The sequence below is a fragment of the Rhyacophila brunnea genome, unplaced genomic scaffold (genome assembly GCF_057557595.1).
Source record: "Rhyacophila brunnea isolate RB1 unplaced genomic scaffold, BYU_Rbru_1.0 scaffold_40, whole genome shotgun sequence".
NCBI classification, from domain to species: Eukaryota; Metazoa; Arthropoda; class Insecta; order Trichoptera; family Rhyacophilidae; genus Rhyacophila; species Rhyacophila brunnea.
In genome coordinates this window covers 2,576,074-2,588,198 of record NW_028233069.1, presented here as the reverse complement: position 1 = coordinate 2,588,198, position 12,125 = coordinate 2,576,074, and positions in this window count along the sequence as shown.

The window sequence follows — 12,125 nt, the reverse complement described above, 5'->3', positions numbered from 1 at the left end:
TGAGAATTTTATGATTTTTATACCATTAATTTATTTCATTTTGACGATTAAGATAAAATATTAAAGTATTTACAACTTCAATATATTTAAGAAAGTCAAAAGCATATAATGGGTTTAAAATTATACGTTTATCAATAAAATTCAATATTTCATATTATCTCGGCATAGGGCCGCATTTCGATGTTATATAATGAAGTGGATTTTTAGGAATTTACGCGACCCTAGTGATAAAAGTAACTTTAAAATAATCCACAGCATTTTTAATATCCTTCAATCTTTTATAATTTAACATTCAATAAGATGTATTAGTTAAATTAAAACACTATTTGATTTTAAAAGAGGGATACAGCTCAATGTTTGATTTAAGTGATGTTTAGGGTTTTTTCTTTATTTGGTAGTAGTATTTTTTGCATTTTCAAAATTTAACAGAAATAAAATAAGAATAAATCGTATAATAGTTAAATATTTTCTTGCATTTTTCACCTGAAAATAAAGCTTTTTTGATTTTTTTCACGCATGAGATGTCGAATTACAAGTTAGTATATTGCTTTCAAATAATTTTTATTAATAATAATGAATATTATTGGTCAATAAGCATAACTTTATGCCACTTCTCACAATTTCACAAACTTTGAAATCATCTTTTACTAAGCCGCCTATCTTTTTATCATATTTTATGCTTTGGAAAAGTAATGAAAATAAATATGTATAAATCAAAAATAATTTATGTGCCTGTAAAGAATTTTATATGAATTTTGAATTCAAAATAAATATTGGAACGTTAATATCATTAATCTTTTATATGAATATTGGTACAATTAAAATGATATATTAATCAAACAAAATAGCCATAATGTTTTTCAATACAATAAAAAAGAAAATATGATTGGGTTGTTTGAAATGGGCATAACTAGCCTTGAAAACTTAACAGAAGTTGAGAATAAAAGACATAGAAGTACGGCATTTGACGAATGAACTTGATTTAATTTACAAATTTAAAATAAGAATAATGCCATGACTTGAGATGGAGTGGTTACAAAATTTAATAAAAAATATGTCAAGGAGCTAAAAATCCAGGACGAAGTACAAGCATACATGCAAGCTCTCACACTCCGCAAGACACTTGAATTCATCACATTTGAGAGAAGAAGAGCAGTTGATGAAGATAGATCAGGGAAGGTGTCAAAAGATGCATCAAGGGTTGTGCAATATTCCCAATGGGCTGACCACGTCTAAATAGATAAAATTTGTAAAAAGAAAATTAACCCATAAATAAATAAAATGATAAACATAGAAAATTGAAGCTTACTTAGATATAAAGACTATAAAACCGTCTACTCCTAAATGTACACTAAAATCCAAATTATTACAGACGCACATGATATCATTATAGTTAAGATAAGAATAGTGTATTTAAAACTTCCAACATTTTAATGAATTAATTGGTTTAAATCCAATCTAATTTTATTATGAAATTATAAAACATTGTGATAGAGGATAGATATCAATTTGTAATTCCAAATAAAAATCTTTGGCTATATATTTACGAAATTCAGTAAATTAAAATTGTATAAAAAATCCAAATATGTTTTTAAAATCAAGCTCTATACTTTTGTTGAATTTCTCATAAATATTTACTGATGCATTTTTGAATGTAAAAAAATGTATACTGCTTAATATGAACCCTACCCGATCTTAAAGACATAGAAAATCCCATTTATGTATAAATTATATAGAAAAGATAGAAAACAATATAATATCCCATTAAAGATTTTTATAATATGAAAAATAACTATTTTATAAATTATTCTTGATCGTATAAACTAATTTTTTTATGAAATAATTTAGATTTAAATGATCATTAATTTCGAATTTTTCTTGGATTTTTGTGCAAATTACCTTTATATTTGTAGCTAGAATGTCACCAAAAACATAGAATCCATTGTAAATAATTTGGTTTTTTAAGCCTGAAATTACATTTTGATATTTGAGAGTAAATCCATTTTTTTATAATGATTTAATAATGAAAATATTGTTTAATGTTCCTGCATTGTAAATAAATCCCGTTATAGATGGTAATGTTATTAAATTTCGTGTTTATTTAAATATTATGGTTTATTTTTTATAAAAAAAATATATGCTGAAAATTTCTTTTTGATGTATCATATAAGTTGATATTTAGAATTTTTTTGATTTCTTTTATAAATAATTTATAACAAAAAACTCAAACGTTAAATTAGAAACTAAAATCATGAATTTTATAAAAAGCTTGCATATTATATTTAAAGTTGAAATTTTCTAATTTTAAATATTCTGATTAGATTAAATTAAATTATAATTTTATTCTTATGCTGCAAGAATTCGATCGGTGCACTTCCATTATGCCGTGAAGAATAAATTACAATATAGGTGGTCGAAAATTAGTATATATTCAGAAAATATTTCTTAAGGCTTATACAGCGAGGATTATTTATCATAAATACATACCTTATTATTAAAATGTAAAGTTTGCTGATTTTTAATGATATTAGCCCCCAAATATTTCACGTTTTCGCATATACATTGCATGCGAATCCATAAAATATCTAAAATATATCTCTATCTAGAATTAAAAGGTTTTAACAGAAGTTTCTTGGACCGAGACTAATATTTATACATAAAAATTCGGTTTTTCTTATTTTTAATAGTTTTTTCATTATTTTCTAGGAATTCTTTTTTTAAATAAATTTGGTTGTATACTATAGTAGAACAGGCTTTTAATAATATAAAATGGTCTAAATTATTAAAAAAAATACAGATCATAAAATGTTTTATTTAAATAGTACTATTTTTTTATATATCAGATTATGCTGCGGATTTATCTGCTATAAGGTATTAGAAGTTTAATATTCTCAAATCAAAACACATAATCAAAGTTTTTAATCTAATGAATTTAGATCTGTAAAAAAGATATTTTTTTTTCATAGCGTTTTTAATCTATTAAATATATTTAAAGGCTCGTTAAACATTTATTTTGTTATCGAAATCTAACTTAAGAATATTAAATAATTGATGCTAATTTTTAAACGGATGATGTTTTAATAAATTAATTGTATTTAAATACAAAAAAAATAAAAGAAAGGGTTTCATTATGTATACAAAAAAGTTACTAACAATATGATATGATTTTTATTTTGTTAAATAAAATCATTTAATGCTTAAATATGAAAAAACATAATATCGTGCAATTAAAACCGCAATGATGTATTTTCAGTTTAAATTTCTCTTTTTTTACTTAAAAAAATCATAGAGTCCGAATAATCTTTTTACTTAATCTTAAATGGTTCTCTAAAGAAACAATTATATTTGATTGTTCTAATTTTTTGAGCTTCTTAAATATTATAGTAATTTTGTCTAAAATATTATCCGAAACGTTAAATCCGTTTACTATAATTCTCATAGGCACTATTTTTAATGTTAAATAAACAACAGATAAATTATCATAGTATATTATACTTCAATTGAAAAATATAATGCAATAATATTTTATTTATTGCTTTAGATTCATAAAACATATAAAATAATAAATTGATTTTATAGTATACATTAACATTGCACGTGCATATTAAAAAATTTCACAACATTTATGTTTCCCCGTCTATAGCATTGCTCCGGTATGCACAGCTTGTTCATATTGATTTGGTTCTGGCGGAGTGCAACATGTGCCATCACCGGCTGCACAGCAACCCGATCCCTTTGAATTCGGATCACACTGAAAATCGTTTTTTTCTTTGGACATAATTTCCTGATCTTTTGACACATCATCTTTTGTCTTTATTTCTTGATCTTTCGATACATCATCTTTTGTCTTTATTTCTTGATTATTTGATACATCATCCTTTGTCTTTTTATCTTGTTCTTTACAAACTTCATCCTTCGTGCTTTTATCTTGTTCTTTGGAAATCTCATCTTTTGTAGTTTTATCTTGTTCTTTGCATACATCATCTTTGGTTTTTTTATCTTGTTCCTTCGATACTTCATCCTTTGTACTTTTATCTTGTTCTTTGGAAATCTCATCCTTTGTACTTTTATCTTGTTCCTTCGATGCCTCATCCTTTGTACTTTTATCTTGTTCTTTACAAACCTCATCTTTAGTCTTTTTATCTTGTTCTTTGGAAATCTCATCTTTTGTACTTTTATCTTGTTCTTTGCATACATCATCCTTTGTACTTTTATCTTGTTCTTTACAAACTTCATCCTTCGTGCTTTTATCTTGTTCTTTGGAAATCTCATCTTTTGTACTTTTATCTTGTTCTTTGCATACATCATCCTTTGTACTTTTATCTTGTTCTTTACAAACTTCATCCTTCGTGCTTTTATCTTGTTCTTTGGAAATCTCATCTTTTGTACTTTTATCTTGTTCTTTGGAAACCTCATCTTTTGTACATTTATCTTGTTCTTTGGAAACCTCATCTTTTGTACTTTTATCTTGTTCCTTCGATGCCTCATCCTTTGTCTTTTTATCTTGTTCTTTACAAACTTCATCCTTTGTCTTTTTATCTTGTTCTTTACAAACTTCATCCTTCGTGCTTTTATCTTGTTCCTTCGATGCCTCATCCTTTGTCTTTTTATCTTGTTCTTTACAAACTTCATCCTTTGTACTTTTATCTTGTTCCTTCGATGCCTCATCCTTTGTCTTTTTATCTTGTTCTTTACAAACTTCATCCTTTGTACTTTTATCTTGTTCCTTCGATGCCTCATCTTTAGTCTTTTTATCTTGTTCTTTGGAAACCTCATCCTTTGTACTTTTATCCTGTTCCTTCGATGCCTCATCCTTTGTCTTTTTATCTTGTTCTTTGGAAACCTCATCTTCAGTCTTTTTATCTTGCTCTGAACCTCCGTTCTTTGATTCTCGTCGATTGTTTCTCATATTTTCGGCAGCTTTGCGACCCCTTTCTCTTCTTTCTTTTGCACTTTCTGTGTTTTCTTTTCCTGATCCTACCTCATCTTTTGTTTTTTTCTCACCCTCTGATCGATTATTTCTCGATTCACGTCGTTTTTTTTTAATGTTCTTCGCTGCTTTACGTCTTTTTTCATTCACCCCTTTACCTTTACCCTCATCTGTTTTATTTCCATTGGATTTAGATGAATTTGAGTCACCGTTTTCTTTGCTATCAATAGGTGCTCTATTATCTCTGGTAATAGTTCTTTCCCTAGTAATAGTTCTTTCCATGGAACTCCCACCTGTAGAACCTCCACCTGTAGAACCCCCACCTGTAGAACCCCCACCTGTAGAACTCCCACCTGTAGAACCCCCGCTTGAAGAACCTCCACCCGAAGAACCTCCACCTGTAGCACCTCCACCTGTAGCACCTCCACCTGAAGAACCCCCGCTTGAAGAACCCCCACCTGTAGAACCTCCACCTGTAGAACCCCCACCTGTAGAACCTCCACCTGTAGAACCCCCGCTTGAAGAACCTCCACCCGAAGAACCTCCACCTGTAGCACCTCCACCTGAAGAACCCCCGCTTGAAGAACCCCCGCTTGAAGAACCCCCGCTTGAAGAACCCCCGCTTGAAGAACCCCCACCTGAAGAACCTCCACCCGAAGAACCCCCACCTGCAGAACCTTCGCCTGAAGCAGCCCCACCTGAAGACCCCCCGGATTGATTTTTTCTGTTTTTTCGACGCTTTTGCAGCCTCTGACGAGCTATTCGGGCTCTTTCTTGAGCCCTTTCTCTATCAATTTCACGCCTTTGATTGTTAGAAGCTGGTGTTTTCCCTGCTTCTTTCGCTTCTGTTTCCTCTGCTTCTTTCGCTTCTGTTTCGGGTTCTGGTAAATTCTCGTCTTCTGGCTTTGCTTTACCTTCTTTACCTTTTTTACTACTACCAGCATTAGATCTTTTGCTTTTCGTTATGGTACTTTTGCTGCTTCTAGAACTACTACCGCTCTTCTTTGAAGACTTACGTTTACTTGTTTTGGAATATATTTCGAGTAAAAATATTAAAAGATAAAGAGAAATGATCATGAAAATCAAGTATACTATGAATTTATAGAAAAAATCACTTTATTACGTAAAGGCGATTAGATAATGAGGTGACAAAAATTTGTTAAGTTCTTGCCTACGTTTAATCATATGAACTATATTATATAGATACACGTATATCAAAATCAAGATAACACATATTTGATATCCGATAAGAAGAATTATACGATATTTATGTATTTTGATAAAAAATTGATTATTTATTGAAACATCCCTAATAATTTTAAAAAAACTAAAGTAGATAGGTTAATATTTAATATTAACCTAGTAGGAAAAATTATTTTTAGTGGAAATTTTTATTATGATTTTTAATATTTTCTAAAAATGGAAGATTTAGTTAGATGCGTTTTTAAATAGGCAAAAATATATTTCAATATAATTTTTATGCCTTGGATGTATTTCATCTAGATTGATAATTTATTTCTTTCAGGAACCTTGATGCATAAATGTTTGTATTTTTTTAAAAAAAATCATGTAAACCATACCGTATGTCAAGTTTAGGGCAGTTTAATTGCTTTTTTTTGCCTTCTTATTTAAATAACGATAAAACTAGAATGAATATATAAATGTAGTTATAAATCGCGGGGAAAACATTTAAATTTATTTATAATTATTTACTGTAAATATTTATTTTCTTAGTAACCAAGCTCAAAATATCTTTCGAAAAGTTAAAATTAAATGCTATAATAATATTCAAAAGATATTAAATTATAAAGATTTTAACTTGGAATAAGAATATTTTGTTTTTAATTTTCCATATAGAAATTTCATAAATCATAAAAGGCTTAAGTGGATAATATTATTTATAAAAATTTTATTACGGATTTCAAAAAAAAATTAATATTAGTTTATGAATGTACAAAGAGTAAAAAGAATCGTAAATAATAGTCCTCTCATTAATAGCAATCGCCAGATTATTTTTAATTTTATATTTAGACTTAAGCATGTTCGATTGAAAGCTCGTTATAAGTTTTTTTAAAATCTGCAAATTTTACAAGATTATTTATTTGATCTTAGAAAATAAGAAACTTAAAGATCTAAACTGCATTTCTAATTATCTTAGAATCTTTTATCACGCGCTATATTTTAAAGTAAATATGCAAATAAAAAAAAAATGTATCTGGTAAACCTAAGATATTGAAATTACTTTGGGGTCACTGTTTTTTAAATACTTGTTTTTTTCATATTCATTAGTTCCTATGAAATTTATTTATAAAGAATTTTTTATGGCAAAAAATTACATCTTATGGCAAAAGATATTTAATAGTTATTTGGGTAGAAAAAAAGAAATATGTGAGTTTTATTTTAATTTAATTTTTTTTGATCTAATTAAACATAGAATATTTTTTTTTGCCGAGTTATATGTATTCAAACTATCATGAACAAAATTAGTTTTAGATCATGACAGAACGATAAATAGAGCATTAAAATAAAAATTAATAAGGTATATTTCTTTTGAAATTAACTCGTAATTTTTTAAAATAAGCTTGTTTTATATATCATACTATAAGATATTGTGGTCATAAAACATCACAGTTAAAATTTTGAGAATTTGTGATTTGATATAGTAAGAAACCTAAGAAGAAGTCATATAATTATCATCATATATTACATAAAAATCCAAAATATAGAAATTCATCATGTAATTTTTTTTACGAGAAGGGCTTATGAAGGATTAGATGGGTGATTCAAAATATAGATCATTATTTTGCGCTATTAAAATAAGATTAATAAATTAAAAAATCAAAATTTTACACTTTGTTTCTTAAAAAAATATTTCCTAATGTAATTAAATTTGTATCAAATTTATAGGCGAAATTTTCCCGGATTATTATATATAAAATGGGAGTTTTTTATAAATTTGCAATCATTTAAACTTTAATCTATTCAAACTAGAGTATTCTGATTCAAAAATTTCTTAATAATCTAATGTATTATATAATTAATATCTCTAAACATCCATATTATCATTTTTAGACTTATTTTGTTTTTACTGGGCGATTTAATTACGATTCTATCAAATATAATAATCTCAATGTTCTATTTGAAACTTACAAATTTATCAGTGAATCTAGTATCTATTTGGTTGTTTCTCATAATTTTATTGATATTATGTATATTAAATATGAATTATCAGCTTCAATCTAAAACTTTAAGTGCTTGAAATAGTTTATTTCATTGCAGAAAAAATTGATCCGTATATGTAAATATTTATATATTTTGATTTTCAATATGATAATAATGTATTATTATTAGTTTTTGTTCGGGATTTGATTTTACAGATTAATTTAAAACAGCACAAGAATTTAAAGCATCAGAAAAGACGAGCAGAATATGAAAATGGATCTGTGGGTGATTTAAAAGATGTGTTAAGGAGTTTGGCAATGTTAAAAATGGCTCAACTACATCTTGGTTCTTAAAATTGATCGATTAAAAAAAGTTAAACCATGAATAAAATTAATAATAATTTAAGAATTGGACTTAAAATTTGAAAATATATGACAAAGAAATTTATAGTCAATGTGAGCACAATTTTATAATCCCATAGACGAGAAATACACATATGACTACATAATGAAAAAATTCCGGATATATAACTTTAAATTTATATCTTCATAGCAAATAAATATTTAATAATACCAGCCTTAGTACTTTAAAAAACAGTATATGGATGGGAACTAATTTTAATTATTTAAACCCCCGAAATAAATATTACAGCTAGTATTATGGTTTTTTTTAAAAAAAATTGTTTGTGTAAAGTTGGTCTTCCTTCAATTTGAGTATTTATTTAAAAATTAAAGGATTTAAATGAAATTTTTTAAAACAACAATTATTATTTTAGATGTCTGTAAATTTATCAAGTTTTATGTACCCATTTTTTCGCATATATTTAATCTATAAACATCTCGGAGCTATATCAAAACCGATTTTTATTTGAAAATGAATCAAAAATATGATATCAATTCTTTATCATGATAAACCCTAGCTAATCTATTACTCATGATATTATTATATCACAAAATGCATTCATTAAAAGAAAATACGATAAGCAACATCGAATACGGGTTTTTAAAAAATAATATCTTTATTTTAGATATGACTTTACCGCTTCTTTCCACATCGTGCGAGATAACAGATCGAAGACACTTTATTTTATTTATGATAGTCAATCATGTTTTTACATTACAAAGTAAAAATTAAATTTCTGTCGATGTTTATCTGTAAAAGATAAATAAAAATATCAGATAAGATACTATTTATAATCCAAAAATCCTTATAGAGCGATCAAAATTTTTTAAATGATCGGATATGTAAGTAAAAAAAACAGGCATGATTAAGCATAAAACTTGACAAGTAAATATTTAAGAAAAGTGAGGCGCTATTTTTTGAAGGCCAAGCTTTCTTTTCAGGATTTGATAGATATTAACCACCACGATTATAAAAATAATTAAGATATTGAATTCAATATTAACAAAACATATATTTTCATTTTTTTGTTCAATTAAGATGGTAAAGTATTTTTTTCAAACTAATAATAGCACAATCACAGAAACTTTATGTATTGCAATTTTTTTCTTGTGTTGAACCTTTAAGTACTTAATTTGAATACAAAATTCGTATAAAAGAGCATAGAATAATCACAGAGTATTCTTATTCTAAAAAAATTCTTAGCCTTGCATTGATTCCTATTTATTTGAAGGATGTTAAAAGCTTCGTAAAAACATTATGAAAATGTGATATTATATCATATTTCAGTAACTAAGAAAATGATTAATTTATAGCACACAAACTTCGAATTTCGTCTTTTGAAATCAATAAAAACAAGTATATCTAAGTTTATAACAAGTTTTTCGTAATATTTACCGCTAAATTACTCTTACTCATAAGAATTATAAAAATATTTCTGTATTTTATTGTAATATTTTTGCCTCTATTTCGAATAAAGTTCAGGACAATGCCTTTCTTTAACTCAAATGTAAGTTTATGCGGTATTTAAATGTTAGTAGAATAAATAAAAATATAAAAGAAGAAATTAATATTTTTAGTTTTGATTATTCAAGTTTAAAATTTTCATATTATTTTTTGGCGAAAAATAGTAAGTTTTTTTATGTATAAATCAGATCCTATTGGGGAAATAACATTTATTAATGAAGTCTTAATGTGATAATGTCTTCTGAAGAAACATGCTTCGTTTTGAGATATAAAATGTTTAGTCTGAATTATAAATGATATCTATCATTGCTTTCTGCTATATACTACCAACAACGAATGGTATTAAAATTTTCTTAGGTAGTATTAAACAACACAAAGTTTGTTTCTAATAAATAAAAGGTTTCTAAACAAATAAATATTAAATATAATAAGTTACTAGAGTATATAGATCAAATTATATTATTAAAAGTCAAAATTATATTAATATTTTGCTAAATAATTATTTTTTTCATGGGTAAATCCGTTTTCTAAATAAATCGCAAAATTCTATTTGAATAACATTTATATTTTTTGCTATTTTTTTACTCTTCATTTGTTTTTTATTCATGGTATGTGTCAGTCTCTGATTACTTTGAAAAAATATATATAATGAAAAAAAATTTAACTTGAGTGGTTGTTATGAATAAAAGTAAAATAAATGTAAATTTAATTCTTTAATTCCGAGTGAATTAAAACTGCTGGCAGTTATTTTCAGAATTTAATCCATATATAACATTCACCGCCAAAATCATATTATTATTTAGATGCTGTGGCATGGGCTTTATTAAATATTTCGGTATAGATGGTTGTTTATTGCATACCAGTGAGGATTTGTATAAGAATGAAAATTAATACACTAAAATATTTATTTATAATATAAGTTTGTCTTAAAATATTACCATATCATCAAATGAATGTGATATTAATAAATTGGACATAAATTGGTTATTATATTATGATGGTCCCATAATTTGTGGCATAATCGATTTCTAGGGAACATTTATTGCACAATATATGATTCTGTGTTCTAATAATATTTGCAAATCAGGAAAATGAATGATAATAACAAATGCCAGAATTATTCTTTTAGAAATTTTGGGACCTTACTTTTGTGGTATTTCAGGTGAAAAAATCCATTAATCAACTACTAGCGTCGTTGATATTCTTTTCGATGTCCAATATAGTATTGGCTTCCATATAACACAATGCTATAAATAATCAATAAGATATATATATTTTTCATCACTGTCAAATATTTGCTTATAAATTATCCTTAACTGAAGTTATTCTAAAATATACTTTGTTAAACATATTTTATATGTTATTCTTTATATTTCATAATTAAGATGTATCGATTTAAGATATGTATTCTTTTTTTACCAATTATAAAGCGTTCACATGGCGTTGTTTTGATATAGAAAAAAATTCATGCTTTTTTAATATAAATCTACCTTTATACTTTATAATATATACTCTGGTGATCATCGTATAGATAATAGATAATAGAAATATTACCAGTAATATTTGTATTACAGGCGATAAAATTTTGGATATTTCTTTATTTAAACAACGATCTATTTACGCGATAACAAGATGAATTTGAAATTTCTATTCATATAAACTTCCGATGTCACCAATCATTGGTTTTTTCAGCCATATATTTTAATATGTCATTTTTCTCTCTATACATGCTACCCACTCTTAGTTGTCAATAGTTTAGATAAATGTATTCCAGGATAAATCATTTCATTGTTTTTTTATTGTACTTAAAACTTATTTCAGTAGCTACAGTACTTCCTATTAGGGGTTAAAAGCTAATATTTGCATATATATCAATTTCAACTACAGTGATATGCGCTTATGTATTATGTTCAGCAGCATTTTTTTACCTTTTATTTTAAACTATGTTGTTATAATAGTTGTTCCAATGTATCACTTTTATAAGCTATTAGTATGACTACATTTTTTATCATTTTGTTCGAATTATTAAAATCCAAACGTTGTGTATATAGCTTTAAAGCCTATTTTTTTATATTAATATGTAGATTAATCTTTTAAAAATTCTAAAAATGATAATTAATATGAAAAAATTGTAAATTTTTACCTGAATTGTAAATCTTTTACACAT